We start from the raw sequence: 17869 nt of genomic DNA on the forward strand, positions 1-17869 counted from the left end.
TAATTTGGGACATGAAAATTCATCCGTATATCCGCTGAGTGCTTGGACGCATACCTCGCCGGCCGGCCGGCCGTGTGCTGACAGTGACATATTATTCATGCTGTCTTTTGCAATGTGATATCTTCAAATTTGCCACCTTGTTAAGCTTTGATTAATGCGATTCCATTTCAGCAAAGTAATTGGCTTGGCCCTGTTGCGAGCGATACACAAGGCGCTGCGCCGGAACAAACGCCCGCAACATGGTAATGAGGCAATGAGTTTGTTCTGCGGATGTCGGCAAGTGACAGTTATTAATGATTGTTATGATAAACAGACGAGCGCTGAAGGAGGGGGTCGCCCGGATGAGTGGGACCAGACTGACAGTTTAAAAATAAGGCTCACTGGAAAGTAGCAGAGAAGTAATGCGATGTTAGGAAAACAATCATGCAGGTTGTCAGAAGAAGAGGTGTAATTACGCAGCGACGGCGGCCTGTCGGGGGAGGAGCCACCGGAATATGATGTACAACTTCAATTGGATCATCCTTTTACTGCTTTCTGAGAACACAAAGGTAGTGTGTGTGTGTGCGTGTGTGTGTGTGTGAGAGCGTCCGTGCACCCGCAGCTGTGTTATGATAGCTTTGGTCTCCTGTGAAGACGGGTGACCCTGTAAATGTTCCTCTTGTTTTTTTGTCGTCCAAACATGGACGATGAACTTGTCACTGCTCAGTGTCAAAAGTCCACACGGCTTGTTTAAACGATGTGAAGACGAACATCAGCCAAGCTTTTATTTCCATAGAGCGTAACAACCCCTTTGGATATTAATAGCTCGTTAAATGGTCATTATCAGACCTAATTGGGTCATCTATTACTGTCGTTCAAGGGACAGGCCTGAACCAAAACTGTGCTTTTGTTTAATTGTATCCTTGTGAAACTTGAGTCATGCCAGTCTTTGATTTTATTACTTATAATCCAGTGTGCATTTTAATCCAAAACATTTGGTACTTTTCCAACGTATCTTCTCCTGATCTCAAAAAGTGCACTAAGACTCTCTCAAGTTTGCAAAAATGAAAAGAAAACAAAATGGCGGCTATACAAAACTGATCATGCTTTTAAAATAATTCAAAGTTGCAGTTTGAAAACTTTCTAAAAACTCCTTGTGGCTTTCTTTAAGCGCTCACAAAATCAAAACACCTTTGAGCCATTTATCATGTAATTCTGTCCAACTTTGGGTATGTTCCTTTTGTCCGTCCATTCCCGGCTTGAACTTTAGGTGACATTTAACCTGTCTGTGCGCACGGCTTGTCAGGAAAAGACCTGCTACGGGGAATGTGACGATTAGATGACTTTGTCGACCTTGGTGTGAACTCTTGTCTGGTGTTGATTTAGTGAGGCATGGAGATCAAAGCCGTCCCACTCAGCTTTTTGCCGGGAGGGCTGTCGACAAACGCAACGCCAGTGTGAACAAAACCAATCACCGGCCAACTCCCAGCATGTTCCGAGGTCAGCCAAGGAATCAGATTTACGGTTAAGACGTTGCCACATGCAAAAGCAAAATCGTAAAAATGTTTAGTTGTCTTAAAGTGAAAATCACCAAGGCTACCGGATTGCTAAAATGTTTTTGTATCTATTTAAGAACCAATCACGAAAAGCATTGGGAATACACGGAGGGGCCCTAACCATTAAAGGGCGGGGTAACTTTTCCATTGTGACTCTAAAGATGACAAAAACAAATTTGTTTGGCTGCATCTTTATCTGGATATGTACAAAAAATGCAATGCTTTGGCCTCACCACTGCACAGTGTTGTTTTTTTTTTTTTTTTTTGTGTACTCCACAAGGTTTTCTGTGGTTTTCTAGAATCTGTCCAATAAGATGGCGTCAGAAGACTTTATTTGTCCAAATGTAGCCAATTTACAACCGTAAGCCACTGTAGTATATCGTCCCTTATCCTCTCAATGACATAGCTGAAAAAGAGTTTTAATTTCAGTGCTGGACAACCTCACTTCCTTTTTAAGGTTAATTACAGATGGAAATAGCACATCGCTGCAGTCATGAATCAAATAATTAAGGCCCAAAATGTCCGCCAGCTCCAATCCTATGATGAGTCAGTGTTGTGATTAGAGGGAGCCTGTCCACTAGCTAAAATTGTTTGACCAAACTAGTCAACATGTCAGTCATGCTGTGGAAATGGATTATGCGTGGATGGCCAGCGACGCCGCGGGCACGGCGGTGCGGTGTCGAATAACGGGAAAAAGACTTGTCATTCGCTAATGGTTTTATTTGGCGCTAAGTAGCCTGATTGGAATTTGGGGCTCCCACGTCATCCATTATCCAAGTTTTCCAACACGCTGTCATCGTTGACAGCTGGATTATCATTTTTCTCTTGCCCGACAATTGAAACGACAGCGGTTTAGCAAATTTGGAAGAGACAAAGGAGAAGGCGGCTCTCCGACAGGAAATGTGCCGCCAACATTTGTGTGCTCTGGGTGTTAGGAAGCGAGAAGTCCTGCTTTCTGTCTTGCTCGCCGGGAGTACGACTTTTCCAGATTGTCCAAATATGCACAAAACGGGACAGCGCACTTGATGAATGAACTGCTTCAACTGTTTCTACATACCTTCAAACGTTCCTGAGTGATGCTGGAAAGCCAACTTTGACCGAGAATGATTATTAAAAAAAGATAAAAGGTTACTGTAAGTAGTTTTGGGTATTTGCTTTGGTTTTCTATTAACTTCAGATTGTCAACAGAAGTTGGGGGGAGTTAGTTTGCAGTGTTTAGCTAAGTCCTCCTTTAAACAAAGGAGTTGAATCTGTCTTGCCACTTTTCTTCTTTTCTCCACAAGCATCTTTGCTTCGACTTAAATACAGTGTTTTGGCATCTCTGCTAATTTTACATCCCCAGATTTGAAATGACAAGTTAGTTTGAACACAAACAGTGTCCAGTGTGTGTTGTGTTACGTTGGCCCGCCTCCCCATTTCCAAGCTGCTTGCATCTTGGCGCTGTCACACCGCATCCCTTCACGCTTCTATTCGTTTTTCCTTTTGAAGGCTGCGATTCCAGGCCATATGGAGCCCATCCCTTTGTCTTCTTTTTCTTCTTCTTCTCGAGCTATCGCGTCACGGCGTCCCTCGCCGGGGCCCGGCTCTGGCGTGCGGAGTCTGCTCTGCGACTGTCAACCCGTGCTAGCTTCCTGTTTGTTGACATGTGAAGCCAGGCGGCGTACTGTAGGCCCGATGTTGGAGCTCACTTACAATTAAGTTGAGACGACATTGACACGGTCAGGGGAGGTTATCGGGGAGGGGGGGCAGCTGCGTTCCTTTGCTATTTAAAGCAGTTTTTACGTGCTTGTTGATCCAACGGCGAAAGAATGCATGCACTTGACGTTTTGAGGGGGTGAAGGACAAGAAGAGGCTATGTTGGAATACCGCGGCGAATGCGAGCTACCTTGTTGGCTGTGCATCAACACTACCCCCTTTCCTCCAAACTTCTCAAAATTCCCAAAGTCCTTTTGCTTTCAAAATAACTCTAGTCAAAGTCGGTATTAGCTGAGAGCTAAAACAACCTAAAAAGACCTTTGCTAGCTTTTGTTTTAACAACGCTATGAATCCTCGGTGACCGTCACCTAAATCAGTCGTCATGAATTTGATGTAGCGTCACTGTCAGCAAAACCTTTTTGCATCAACAAAAGTGCTAATTGAGCCATCGCAGATGGCAAAAGAGTTAACTTTGCTCAGTGTAGCGGAGTGACACCTGTATGCTGACTCCTGCACGCCATCAACTTAATCCCGTCACATGACAGCAAAGGCCACCGGGGGAGAGAGGCCCCAATGGGAGGACGGAGTGCAGCCAGGAATATTTTCATGAATGTCAAACAAACTATTTGTTAAAACTACGCAGGGATCTATGTAACAAATGAATAAATAATCTCAGTCCAAAATAGTTGAACGCGTACGACCATGTTACGTGTTGCCTGACAAGTTACTCGTCGATGAGTGATATCATACATGAAAGCCGGTGTAATATGACTAATGGGCGCTTAGGGAATTCGCAAGGGCCGTCTATCTTGCGGTGGGAACATGTTGATGGTGATTGATTTTTTCCCCAAGATGACGGGTCAACCCGGGTCAGCTCTTGCTCGTCTTCAAACAACGCTGCGAACCGCTTCGCCATATTTCACAACCTGCGAAACCAGATGTGGGAACGAGATGAGAGAAAGTGTTTTTTTGCCTCAAGGCCAAAGCTAACATGGTTCCTTTAGAGAGAAAAAAAAAAGATGCCACCCTGACTTTGAACTTATTTTAATTCAAAGAAAAGTCATATTCTGATAAAAATGCAATTATGGCTCCAGTCATCTGTTCCTGGTCCGTATTTAGTTATGAGGTTACGGCTAGTTTTCATTTGCGACATTTCTAAGTTTGTTTGAGCAGACAACTCATTTAATGTTTTTCTGGGCTCTTTCTCGCCGACACCAACTACTTATAAGGTATATTTTATATTAAGTTGCCCTGCATGTAGTTCATCTTTTATAAGAACAAGAAAGCAGTGCTTTGGATTGTGAGTATTTTCCTTTTTCCTCCTCCCCCAAAACGGGATTATTGGCAGTAATAATATTGTAAGCTACTTTCTAGCTTTGTTCTGATAAAATAGCAATTACAACAACTTCTAAAGTCTTCAGTGGGTGTCATTGAATATTTGCAAATGAAGTGAACTGATTGAACTGCATTTCAGCTTTGCGGATTTATCCACAAAATATCCAAACGGTACCACCTCACCTGAACCATATACCACGTTGAAGCAAACTTAACTGTGCTTGGTGGAAATGTAACCTTTAAGAATATCACCCAGTCATCCAGTCACTATTATAGCACTACCGAAATAGCCTCATAGAGTTCCATAGCTCAGCCATCTGCTTGCCGTGTTTACTGTGCTCACCATCAGAGAGTGCGTATTAATCATGCTTGCACAAGTGTCTTAATTACTCCCAATGTAGCTGCTCCCTCCAGAACCCGGCAGATGACCTTTCCTTCCCTGCTCTTTGACGCCATTAATCATCCCTAATCAACGACGTCAAAGTGGAGGGAAGAAGGGCCACGCGGTGCTTCCGAACACTGCCCACGGCCGCTGCCACAAACGGCTCTTTATTAATAGCCCACATACATGAACACCAAAAAATACCGCGCCACTAAAATCCAGAATTTGGCATTACATTTCCTTCTAAACTCACACGAGGCAAGATCAGGAGAGGATATTCAGCTCATCTTTGCGATTTTTTGTCAAAACGGTATTCAGAGATGTATTTCAACGATTCTGTGCTAATGATTTTTCAAGTGTAAGATACTTCAGCAATTGTCATGTGTCCACCCTGCCCCGTCATATACGAACATGAGCATATTTTTTACTAAGTTTGTATGACTTGGGCCATTATGGTGACATAAGAAAGTGGCTTGATGAAGTAGCATCTATTTACAAAGGGCCGTGGTTTCATTCAATGGACACGCTCACAGTGTTGGAGAAGCAAAAGCACTCTTGTTGTTAACGTTCTACTCGATAGTGTCAAATTTACAGGATTTATTTTTTCACTTCACGGGGGACTCTAAAGTGGACTGTTATTTTTAATTGCTATTTACCTCAATCTCAGGAGGTGCTTGTGTTTTTTTTCCATTACTTTACAGCAAGCGTGCAAGCCAAGGGTTTTAGTATATTCTTTGGTATTATCTAGCCTTGTAGATAGATGAGAAAAGCTTGAAGGTGACTTTTCCACCGATGTCATATTGTCGCTGCCTCACATCCGGCATGAAACCGGAGACCCGCAAGGCCTAGCATATACACTTATAGACGGTGTGACATTGATGGCTGACACTGATTCATAGTCGTCACTTGACTGATATGTCTAAGTGGCCGGCACATGCGGGGGAGGCGAGCCGCTATGGCTTTGCGGGGCTTTTAACATTTCACATCTTGTTGGGGCCTGCCAATACAGATTGACAAGTGGAGTTTGTGTCGTAGCAGGTAACTGGCATGCACACCCCGCTCCTCCATGTGCTGACTGAAAGCTTAATATATCATTTGTCAGTCAAGGATGGGCTTTCATTCAGCCATGGCATGCCTTCCACTCAGATGCCACTCAGGGCATTGATTTCATGCAGAGGGGAATATTTAGCAGGCTCACACTGGATTTTTTCTTTTAGACTTCTTCATTACAGCAATGCTACTCGTCGTCAAAGTTTTCTTGAAAAGTGTCAATGTGTGCAGATGCGTTTCCGTAACTTTGGATCATCTTGCATCACTTTCACACAAAAATGGACAAAACACCACTTCAAAGTTCTATAATAGTTTTATGACTGGCCACAAATTGCCGTCATAAATTTTTTATCCTTTTTAATTTACGGCCATAAATCAAATGTGCTCTGCGCTGTAAATGGGATTACTCCATACTTTTGGCATGCGGCAATCTGCCTTTTGGATCTCTGAAAAACAGACAGCACACTGAAGGTAGAGCATTAATTTGGGGCTATAAATTATGCACTTACTTTTATAATGTCAAGCCATAAATAAAGTGGATGCATCACCCATTGAAATTATGCATCGGAGATGAATGGGGAGGCTGTGATGGATTGCCCATCTCAAACAATGTGATCTATTTTAGTTTGCTCCCCAGACGTTTCTAAAGGGACTGTTTGAAGTACTGTACATAGAAAGTTCCTGACTTAGGTCACTCTTTGTTTTTGTCTTTTTCTATTGTAACATTTAGCTGCCAGGCCAACAGTGTTGTCTGATTAGTCGAGAGAGGTCCATCATGAATAGACGTGCATACAAGTCTTAAGAACCCATTTTGTAAAACGAAAATAGTATTTTAAGGTCAAAATAGTTCTTTGTCATGGTCTTTTAATTTAGGAATTCCCATTTGAGTTATCTGTTGAATGTGTTCAGACAGCTCGTAATTTTTTTCCCCTTGACTGTATTGATGTGTTTTTCCTCAACAATTAAGTTAAATAGCATGATCAATACCAAGGCACAGGTGGAAAAATAATCCAATCTTCGCCGTACTTTGCGTATATATATTTTATTTACAAAATACTGAAGATCAGTTGTGTACAATCACAGCCACATTTTTGCCTCAAAATATAAGAACCCAACACAATCATGTGGCAAAATAAAATATGTTAGAGATTTTTACAAACAAAATCACTGTTGCCACTTTTGCACCATAATAAATAAGTCATATAGGACTTTGAATCATCCTTAAATGAGAATATTGCAAAAGGATTTAAATGTTTTCCTAATTGATTTTCTTAAAATAATGAGAGCAATTTTGCTAATTAAATCAGTACTGTGTTTTTCTACATCCCCGGGTGATTTCCAGCTATAAAAAGACCCAGCAAATAAAAATTCAAAATGTGACCAGGGTAGGAATCATTTGGGTCTTAATTATATGTCATTATATAATTAAAGGGAAGCTCTCTGTGTGTTCGAGTAAGCACTTTCCTGCCATATGTTATGCAATGGAACACATATGGTCACAAACGCAAAGCACCGTTGGCAATGCTTTCTGCTTCTGTGTTCAAGACAGCTTGAGGAACATGTAGAAAAAAAACAACAATGAACCAGACATGAATATCCACGTCACTCTGGTTCTGGTTCTGACCAATATGTAGTGCTACTACCCAGTTATTGTGACGCTGCAAATGTGGTTTGGATGTCAAATACGGTACCGCAGGGGCAAAAAAAGTTGACTGTGTTTTCTAGTATGGCCTCTCAATAAATACATTTTTACAACATGCAGTTGGTCAGAGTGAAAATGTCGTCAGAGGCCTTGAATTGATCACAATTTCCTGTAAAATATAAATTGTCTTTTGTCGAAACTGCCTTGGTCATAGTCAATCAAATTATTTATGCAGGCTTTTTCTGAATGTCCTGTGTACATAACTATTGATATCTTGAATTTTCCGTTGTAAGGAAAGGCTTTATTGCAACAAGACTAACGTCACAGTATTGGTTTGGAGCAAGCAGTGAGAACACATGGTTTCACGGGCCATTGGAATAGCATAAAATGGGAAAAATCTTCCGGGAAACAAACCCGTAATGTTCACTTGCTGATATTCTTAAGCTACTATGTGACGCTACATAAGCTTTAAAGTTATGTCTCATCGCAAGCTTATTAAACATGTTGCAGTCAAGTCATCGGAACTATTGATTCCTCCTTTTTTTTTTTTTTTACCCCGCTTGCTTCGTCGGCGTTTGACGCTCCCACTCCTGACATTACTGTCTGTTTTGTGACACCACATCCTTCCCCTCCCGATGTCAGTCTCAAGACAACACCATGTTTTCATAAAGTATTTCCAGTTGACCCAATTCCCCCCCCCCCAGTGGATAATAAGACCTGACACTTGACGGTAAATATCTCTCAGGGCTTCATTACCTCTTTCTGGCTGCCATAAATCCATCCAACAGAGACACATTCACTCAAAGTTGCCATACAGGTGTGTGCATCCAAGTTCACACACTACAATAAACTATCTTTTTATGGAGCAGAGCCTCCTGCAGTCGGGAGATTGTACTATTTTTGCGAGGATGCAGACTTGGTGGACACGTATCTCAGAATAGTTCATCATGGAGACTTTATGGCTGCGATGCTAGACGCTTTATTGTTGCGGGCGCTGTCGGACTACAGTATATCCATGTCTGCAAAGCCGAGCTGCCCTTGCCACAAAGTCAACAGTCTGCTGGCCTGAAGTCGGAGTCCCTGCCCCGATGATTTAAGACTGCACTTACCAAAGGCTCCTTCTCTTTTCTCTGAGAGCTGTCACTCTTATGTGTAATTTGTCCTGCTGAAAGAAGAACAAGAGAGGGCGGGCAAAAAAAAAAAAAAAAAAACCCCGGGGAAAACATGGGGAAAAAAATCCCAAACCAAACTGTGAATAATGAGCGGTTGTTAACTTTTGAGACGGAGCAAGCAAAGCGAAACACAAAACACTCCGCCGAGAGAACTGTAATTACCTTCAAAGCCTGTGAGTGTACTCGAGTTGGAGGGATTGTTATCGTGTGTGCCTGCGAATGACCTTTCATGTCTTTACCACGTCGCTAGGCCACAACTCTGAGGGAAGCACACGTTTGCAGTTCCTTGGAATCTCCTAGCGGGAAGCTCGGGGAACCGAATGTACCTTGACGTCGGAGTGCTTCAAAATGGACTGAAACGTTCAGTTGGTGACTCCATATATGAGGTCATTGTCATTCCAGGATCAACTCTGACACATTTTTCGTAGAGCTCGTGCATAGAAATTGGCGCGTGTTAATATTCGGGCAGGTGCAAGCCTCCTTTAGCGTGTTTGGGAATTTGGTCGACTGCACGTGACCGCTGGGCGAGAGTCTCCTAGCTTCTTAACATAACATGATACCCGTAAGTTATTATACGTACCGTATGTGTTACAGGTGGTGTATTAAAAGCCCTCGTTAAAGTGAAGAGACTGTTTGAAGAGTTTTTATTGTTACTGTAGTTGGCCGGCGACAAGTCCAGGGTGTACCCTGACCCTCTCAGCCAAAGTCATGTGGGATATTGTATTGGCTCCAGCCCAGCCACCCCCTTCGTGTGGATAAGCCCTTTAGAAAATGGATTGTAAATGTTTGACTAGTTGTATCATGATGACAGTTTGTAATGTGGAACAAAGATAATTCATCATAGTTTTGATTGTAGTGACTTTGTGGTTATAGTCAATGATGATGATGGACCCATTCAGATGTATGAATTGCAGCACAATACCCCGCTAAACCCCAAATTTAATTTGATCTCCGTTACCTTAAAGACCACCCATAGGAAGACGGATTACCTAACGATACCCGACCCCGACAAATGGACGCATTACTACCATAGGATGACAGATAACGCCGAGCCAGCAGAAGCGCGGCACGAGAAGCTCCCCGCTTGTGAGCCTCGCTGCCACCGACTGACTTTTTAAAGATTTATTCCATCAGTCAAGTAATTAACATGATTTATGGCACTAGGGTGACTGTTAGTGAGACAACAAAGGGGTCGGAGGGGGAGCTTTCCTCCCCCCGAGGAGATGCTATCAGGTGTTTTCTGCTGTGCTTGCAATGCAGTCCGCATGCAGTTGTAAATTTAACCGTTCTGCATTGAGGAGCGACAACTCCAACCCTACTCCCGCCTTCTCCTACTCACCCCCAACTCACAGAAGGTCACAAGTTCACCTCTTGGCTTGAACTGTTCAAAACCTGACGGATGAACTTCTGACCTCCACTAGTGTAAAAAAGGAGAAGGATGAATGTGTTTTTAGGAGAGGCCAGTCGGAGGGTGTAGTCAAAGGCAGGGACTGAGCTTAACTTCTTCCAAATGTATGCCGCAGAGACTGGATGAGCCTAAGTTTGGGTTCAAGTAGCGGAAAAAAATGTTTGGAATCAGATGTCCTTTGGTTGGAACTAGACCTGTGTAAATGCAGATCAAACTATGAAATCAGATCAAATAGCTTTTTGCTAATACTGACATCCGGAAATGTTCATAATTCCTTTCAAAGATTTTCTGCCTTACCCACATAGGACCGAGAAATCATGAAAGCGCCTTTCGCTACTTGCACCAAATCAAAATTGGATACGTATAAATCTTCACAGTGTCTCACCACTAACATAGATCAAATAATCAGCAAGACAAGGTCAATCACAAAAGTGTTTTGGCATCTTGTTGCATCTTAATGACAGCATTTAATCTTCCCGTGAGAACGCTTCAGGCCTCATTCCCCGTCTGACTCTTCCCGGCAAAGACGCCGCGATGGCAATATAGATATCGCCCGCGAGCGTTGGCAGCCGTCGCCGACTGCAAACAAACATTCGTTTGCAATCGCTCCTCATTCATCTGTCAAGCGGAATCAGGAGAACACCCGTACCTGCTTTAACGAGACGGGCGCTTTCCCCGTACTGTTGTCGCTCGCAGGCAAAAACGAATCCATATGAAGCGTTTCAGCTTCGCTCTGTTTACGTGCACTTTTGCGCCATCTGTAACCTCTATAAAAGACACACTTTCTTTAGGCTGCCTTGTTAAATGCCCACAAGCAGATTTTACGATCTGATAAAAGATGGCATTTACTGTCGACTAATTCACGACCTGACAAAATTGCCGATTGTATATTGTCATATCAACACATCAGTGCTATCAGGGGGCTTTTGTTTCCCATCTTCTCAAAAAGTAACTAGCTTTAATTGCACTTGGAAAACCATTTTCACCGATATATAACTTTTGGATTGACCTGATAGTTTTTGGGGAACTGGATTCCCTTCTCGACCCTGTTTTCTGGTAACAAATTGCGGCCCTGACCAAGAACGGAACCCGAGCCACGTCCATGAAAGGTAGCAGCACGTACCGCTCCACCACTCCACTACCATATTTATCTTGTGGCGCGCAAATATTGGCTCAGCTTCTAATCTGTAGTGGTCATCTCTTATGAGTGACAGTGCCAACATGGAGGCCATCGAAGGGTGTTTGCATTTGGTCCCGTGTCACTAGCGTATATACACTCCTGTTGGCTGAAGGCGACCTAGCAGCCCGCTGAGGAATTCGGGCCTTGCTTGCATCTGCCGCATTGCGCGACAGCCGTGTTTGTTCATTAAGGATTTACGGCGTCTCGGAGCTTTGTTAATTGCCCGTTGTACTCCTACTTAATGTTGCCGCATTAGTTTTTATGTGCGTTGTAAAGATATACGTTTTGTTGTCTTCTAGGCAATGCCGGTGGCCTCTTTTATTAAAAGAACAGCGTTCATTAAAAAAAAAAAAAAAAAACACACGAAAGCGCTTGTCCTCTTATGTCATCACCCGCTAGATGATTTTTTCGGCAATGCGTGCACGTATATTAGGTTCAGGCAGCATGGCGGGGGAGTGGTTAGCGAATCGGTTTTACAGCAACCGAGGTCAAAGGTTCAAATTGGAGAATCATAGGTTGCTTTTGTGACTCAAAAGACAAAAATAGAAAATCTATTTTAAAATAAACAAACCAAAAAAGAATAGATGGACATTTTAATGTTATTTTACTCTATAAGTTATGATTATTGCGACTTTTGTTTTCAAGCGGCCCGGTCAGGTTCTCCACAACAAACGCTATCACATCAAAGTGCGCGTGTGTGTCAGGGGGAGCTTCAAAACTTCCACGTCATTCCTTAAAGACTTCGCTCCGCCCATCCCAACATCCTTAATACGAGGAGAAGTGAGGTGAGGGAATCCTTCCTTGTATGTTTTGCATGCTTTGTTGTGTCTCTTTGTGCTTGTTTTGCTCCTCCCCGCCGCATCCTTTGTCAGCACGGTGAACTCCATGTGCACTTTGACCCTTTGGGGCTGGCTTCTCAGGCAGTATGGTCTTTCTCTTTGTTGCATTTTTTTTTGCATCTACAAGGAGCCGCCATCCCTCACCTCTTGCGTAAGCATGAAACACTTGCGTGACCTTTTCATCCGGCCTCCCACAACCTGTCGTCTTCCTCCCCCAAGGTTGTCAACTTTTACGACTCAGAGTTAAAGTCCTCAAGCGCATGTGTCAAAGTGCCGGTCCCACCCATAGCTTGAGGGTCTAAAGTACCATGGTCATGTTACCTCTTCCCATTGCTTTTCAACTTTAATGGAAATAATAAGAAACTCCCAAAATACGAAACAAGTCGCTAAATAATGTCGCAGCATTTTTTTTTTTTTGTTTAAGCTTGAATTAGTCAAATGCAGTAAGTAAGAATAGAGCTGCTAAAATTTAGTACCCAGTGGACAATTTATAGTTTTCCATCACTATGCATGCTATGTCAAGGCTGTGCGTGACTTATTAAAGCTAGGTGTACTATGTTAAGGACATGTGAAGCATATTAAGTTTATGTGAGCCCAAGTGTTGGCGGAACGACCAGACACCCGGTGGCCTTGTGGCTCTCCAGAATGGAATGGAGGACAGTTGCCTTGCGCGCCTTCGGACTAATATTCATTTGAAATGCTATAATTGGGATAATGAATATAGTTATAGTAGCGTTCTCATAAAGCGTGGTATATTCACCGCCTTCTTTTTCTGTAGCATCATATCGCACAAGTCAAGGCTAACCTGTGAGCCATCACAACATCAAAACACGACCAAGCATAGGGAATCGTATTGTAAGTGTATGTCAAGCAAAGATTTGGGAGATTTAGCTGCTATTTGAGTCTTTTTATTGGACAGCGACCATATGCAGACTAAGTAGTCCAAAGCTGTGGAAGTTTAAATAGAAATGTCATTCTTGGGAATGGAATAAATCCGAACACACTTAACGTCTCTGGGAGTCATTCCAATGAAATACTGTAAATTTTGCTTGCTAAGAAAGCCCATAAAGATGTGATCTATATCTGGGAAATATTGAAATGTCTACACTCAAGCCAATGTTGCCTGTGAAGATGATATCCAATAATCACACCCCATTACATTTAGTTTCTGCGCCGTTGTGTTTAACTGTGTGTAGTATGTGCATGGCGGGTGCAGTCATGCATATATTAGCATGCTCACGTTTGTGTATCCAGTGCTTAAAAAGAGTTTTGGCAGTATATGATCAACAGTGCCAGGCTCTCTGCCCATGCTGCGTTTGCTTCTCCCCCCGGACCCACACACACACACACACAAACAGAGGATGAAATATTCTCGTAGCAACAAATTGATATAATGACTGAGTGCGCCTTGTTATCTTCAAGCTCCATCAGATTGGCAAACTTCTGAGGGAAAGCCAAATGTCTGGGAAATATCACCAGTCATTTATCAAGTGGCGCTCATTAGCATGGCGCCTACGCAAGCACAGGCAGAAATGTGAAGAGAAAAAAAAGTGGCCGTTTGGGTCTTATTTGAACAAAACGTCGCTTGGCAGCCTTTGCGACCTTGAGCCGAGTGCGGCCTGGCGTCTATTCCACCACTTTTAGACGATATGCAAAATATGCACACCCTCTCAAAAAATGCAATCCCCCCCCCCCCCCCCCTGTTTGCATAGTTACATGCCATTAGCTCCCACATGCTAAGAGATGTTTATACTGATGTCAATTTAATTGTTTAATGAATTCATTCTTGCTCATACCAGCATGCTTTTCACTCCAATAATAGCATGGACTTGAAGTTCTTTGCAGCAAAATTGGCATCAAGTGTGTTATTTTGTTTGACCATTTTTTCCCCCCATTAATTAATTAAGTGAGATTAATGAGTTAAAGTCCTGCCAGTAATTATCGTAGCATAGCACCATTACTCTTTTAATCTGGCGCACCCGCTGGAGTGTGCACCGGTCCCCGCACCGCAGTAGAACTATTCAAGCCTGGCCGATGCCAATCCGTGGCGCGATTGGTCGATCGCGTTTATGATCCGTCCTGAATAGCCAAGGCGCTACGACAACGGTAGCAGGGCTACATTAATTAGGAGGTGACTGCATACTCCATTTTTCCTTGTCACATTGAGCGCGGTCCCAGGTGACAGCGAGCGAGAAGGTGGCGCAGTCCAGATGAAGCGCACCCACCCCTGCATCCAGCAAAGCGAAATAATGAGTTTCCGTCCCCCTTTAGCCGCCGCGTGCACGGTGATATACAACTCGCAATTAAGCATGGCTTGCTGATCCAGTGATTAATGCTTCTTGTGGCGCTCATGAGGGGACCGAGTGCGAGACTAGTGGACTGGCTCAGTCCGCCTGTTTATATTCCCATCATGGCCGCGCCGCTCAAGCCCTTCCTCCAAGCTGCACTCTACCCGCTCACACACTTATTCTTTTCTTCCCTCTTAACCGTTTGCCATTACTGGGAAGATGGAGAGGACTATTTGCAATTCAGTAACCTTTATGACAGTGCACTCTTTAATCAGAGACCCATATTTCCTTGCTAGTGCTAGACACTCACAGTAACACACATCAAGTGGAGGGTGGAGGCCCATGAAATACCCGGCCTGGGCCAGTTGGAGGAAAAAGTGGCTTATCTGATTTACAATCCCCGCCGTGGCTTCATTTGTTGTTGTTGAAGGCTTTTAATTTTTACGGCGGGACAGCACTAAGTAAATTGCGCCTTGTTTAAGACGACGACGGGGCTTTTTACAAGAGGGTGCTAGGGAGGTGTTGAGGATTCAGACAATTATCAAATCGTTAGAACAGAATATACTATGTTGGTGTGGCTATTTGTTGCGTGTTATTGGTGGAAGCGAAGAACATAGCACATGGCAATGAAGCAAATAAAACCGTTCTTATTGATCAAACGTTAGGACGATGGCCGCGAGCGCATTTTTAGTGGTACCGTACTTGATTACAGTTCAATAATGCCATAATGTGGTGATTTGCTCAGCGTTTTTGAAAGAAAATGGAAAGTGTCAAGCTGTGCTTTTCAGCTTGAGAAATTTGAATGCGACTCGCTGGGGATTTTTAAAAATATATTAACGGTACTGTCTTGAAATGGCTTGTATAACATGGTGTAAAATAATTTAAATATCTTATCATGCATATATATACGTATATATATGTAATATAGACATATATGGGTGATGTTTCCAAATGATTGCGTATTCACATGAACAAATTCATCATTTTGGATGTGTGTGTGTGTGTTTCCAACAAGTGGTGAGGGTTGTACTGCTATTGTGTGACTCAAATGGTCCATTGTGTTTGTGTTCACTTTACCAGCCCTGTCTTTTTTTTTTGTAATAAAGGCTCCATATCCACGGTGTCCTCCAGAGCCCTATTGAAATGAATGAGCGACACTCATCCTACAGAGCACAAGGGCAGGCCTCGCCCCCTCCCTCTCCCACTACCACTTCCTTTTAGCTGGATCATTTCCCTTCACACCCAGACAGCCTTTGTAGTGGCAGCATCATTCTCCTCCTCACTTTAACCCTCCCTTCATCTTTCCTCTCCTCCTCCTCACTCTCTCATTCACTCCAAGTTTCATAAGCTCACTAAAGCATGGCCTTCAATTCCCTTGTTCTACTGTTTTCACTTAAGATCAGGAGTGATGAGCAAAAGGTTTCTGGCTCAATCCTTGAGCAAAGGCTCGGTGTGACAGGGATTATTATTTATTTGTCATCTTGGATGTAATAAGCTGTAGGTACAGACTGGAGAGCCGGTGATTTATTGCTCTGTCGAGCGCCAGTAGCAGTCCGGCCGCTGGGGCGTGCAGGATGAATACCGACCTGTCACTCCCGTCCATCCGTCTCCGCGCGCCCGCCGCCCTCGCAACGCCGCCCCATTTCATGCCAGAATACATAAACAATCTTTCATTACTCGGAAGGCTTTTTCTCATATTTGCTCTTCACAGGACACAAAGTTTGAATTTATTCATAGATTTCTTTTTTGTATCCACCCTCTCCCTGTGTTCCACTTGTGTTTCCTTTTGTTTGTTCTTCAGACTTTTCCGTGGATTTAGTCAGATAGAAAATACCATGCGGTTACTGGTAGGTTTTACTATTTTTTTTTTATGCCTCGCATGTAATGGAAAAATGATTTTTAGCATGCAGATAGTCGCGGTGTTTGAAACAATACTTGGGCTCTCAACCTGAATCACCTTCATTTTTTGATGAAGTTTTAAATGTGCCCGCATAACACAATCCACGCTGGCTGGAAGAGATATTTTTTATTTAAGCTAGCTAATTTATCCATGTAAATTCAAGCTCAAAGCAGCATCAATGTCCTTTGAGGCGTAGCAAAATTTGGAGGGTGCAAATTTGAGTTTGGAAAGCTTTGTTAGTTGAGTTATCGCGCCGGTACATTTAAGTAAGCGGAGGCCACCCGCAAATCTGTGCAATCGGAGCTCTCATCACAAGACCGTTGGTCACACTCTGACCTTGTGGAGCTGACTTACTCGAATTTTGTGTTTTATGGCGTGTCGTCAAACTTCACTGCTTTGCTCAGCTTGCACCCAGTGATGAAAACGGAAATTTCTTGCAATTCAGGGTCGCCCATCTGTGTAGTGTTGTACACGTGATTCAAGTTTGGTAGCAAAGTTTGTTGGGGAAGGTCTGCCAAAATTAGCCCAAATGAATGGTCCTTTAAACCAAAATATTTTCTTTTCTGACATGGATTCATTCCTTTTTGGGTCTATTTGTAATATTCTATTCATGAATACCTAAGCTCATGTTTGCACGTCACACATAATACATCACAGCAATTCAATTCAATTCAATTCAAATATTCTTTTCAGACAAACGTGGTTTGTTTAATCTAATGGCATCCCATTTTAAACGTCTCTCCCGCGAGGTTATTTATAAACCTGATAAACGGGCGGAAGTGAAGACGTAGAGAAAACACGACCTTAATAGATTGTCTTTGCTTGCCCTCGTCGTTCCCTGTCGATACGCATTTTCATTTCCTCGTTCCTTAAGCGCTCTCCGCGGGCACCCATTGGCTAACGCCGCGCTTGCTTTGTAAACAGGGTCCTCGTTTATTAGGCACCTTTATCTTTGAACCAGCGCTGAAAAACCACTGCAGCTAGTCAGAGGACACGGGATGATTAAGAGCTATTAATTTTGGTGGGCTGGTAAATAAACTGACCTGCTTCCAGTGTCCTCTGAAGGACTGTGGACACTCCCCACTCACCCACACACACAAACTGCACGTGTGTGCGTGTGTTATCAGCATGGTGAATGGTGACTTTTAGTTAGAGGACGTCCTACAGTTGGTGATGCCTCACACAAGCAATGAGCTGAGAATGCTCATTTGGGCCCTGAATAAGGCGCAGACGGTCACCATTTATTCCCAGATCATTGGATGTCAGCCGGACAGCTCACTGCTGTCTAATTAGTGTCAACGGATTGGAATGAGGCTAGCTTGCTAGCTTTGTCTCGAATCATTACATTCAGTCCACAGCTCACTTTTTCTACTGTGGACTGGTGATCTCGTCGAAGGAATGAAAACCTCTGCTGGCCAGTCTTACATATTCACTGTTTTGTAT

The 17869-nt window shown here is 43.3% G+C and overlaps 1 protein-coding gene across 1 annotated transcript in view; it reads left to right on the top strand.

Moving 5' to 3' along the window:
• lrmda (leucine rich melanocyte differentiation associated) overlaps positions 1-17869 on the top strand; it is a 159720-nt gene that overhangs the window by 33196 nt on the left and 108655 nt on the right. The gene's annotated exons all lie outside the window — the stretch shown is intronic.

This window comes from Syngnathus scovelli, chromosome 12, assembly GCF_024217435.2.
Source record: "Syngnathus scovelli strain Florida chromosome 12, RoL_Ssco_1.2, whole genome shotgun sequence".
In the NCBI taxonomy this organism is placed as follows: Eukaryota; Metazoa; Chordata; class Actinopteri; order Syngnathiformes; family Syngnathidae; genus Syngnathus; species Syngnathus scovelli.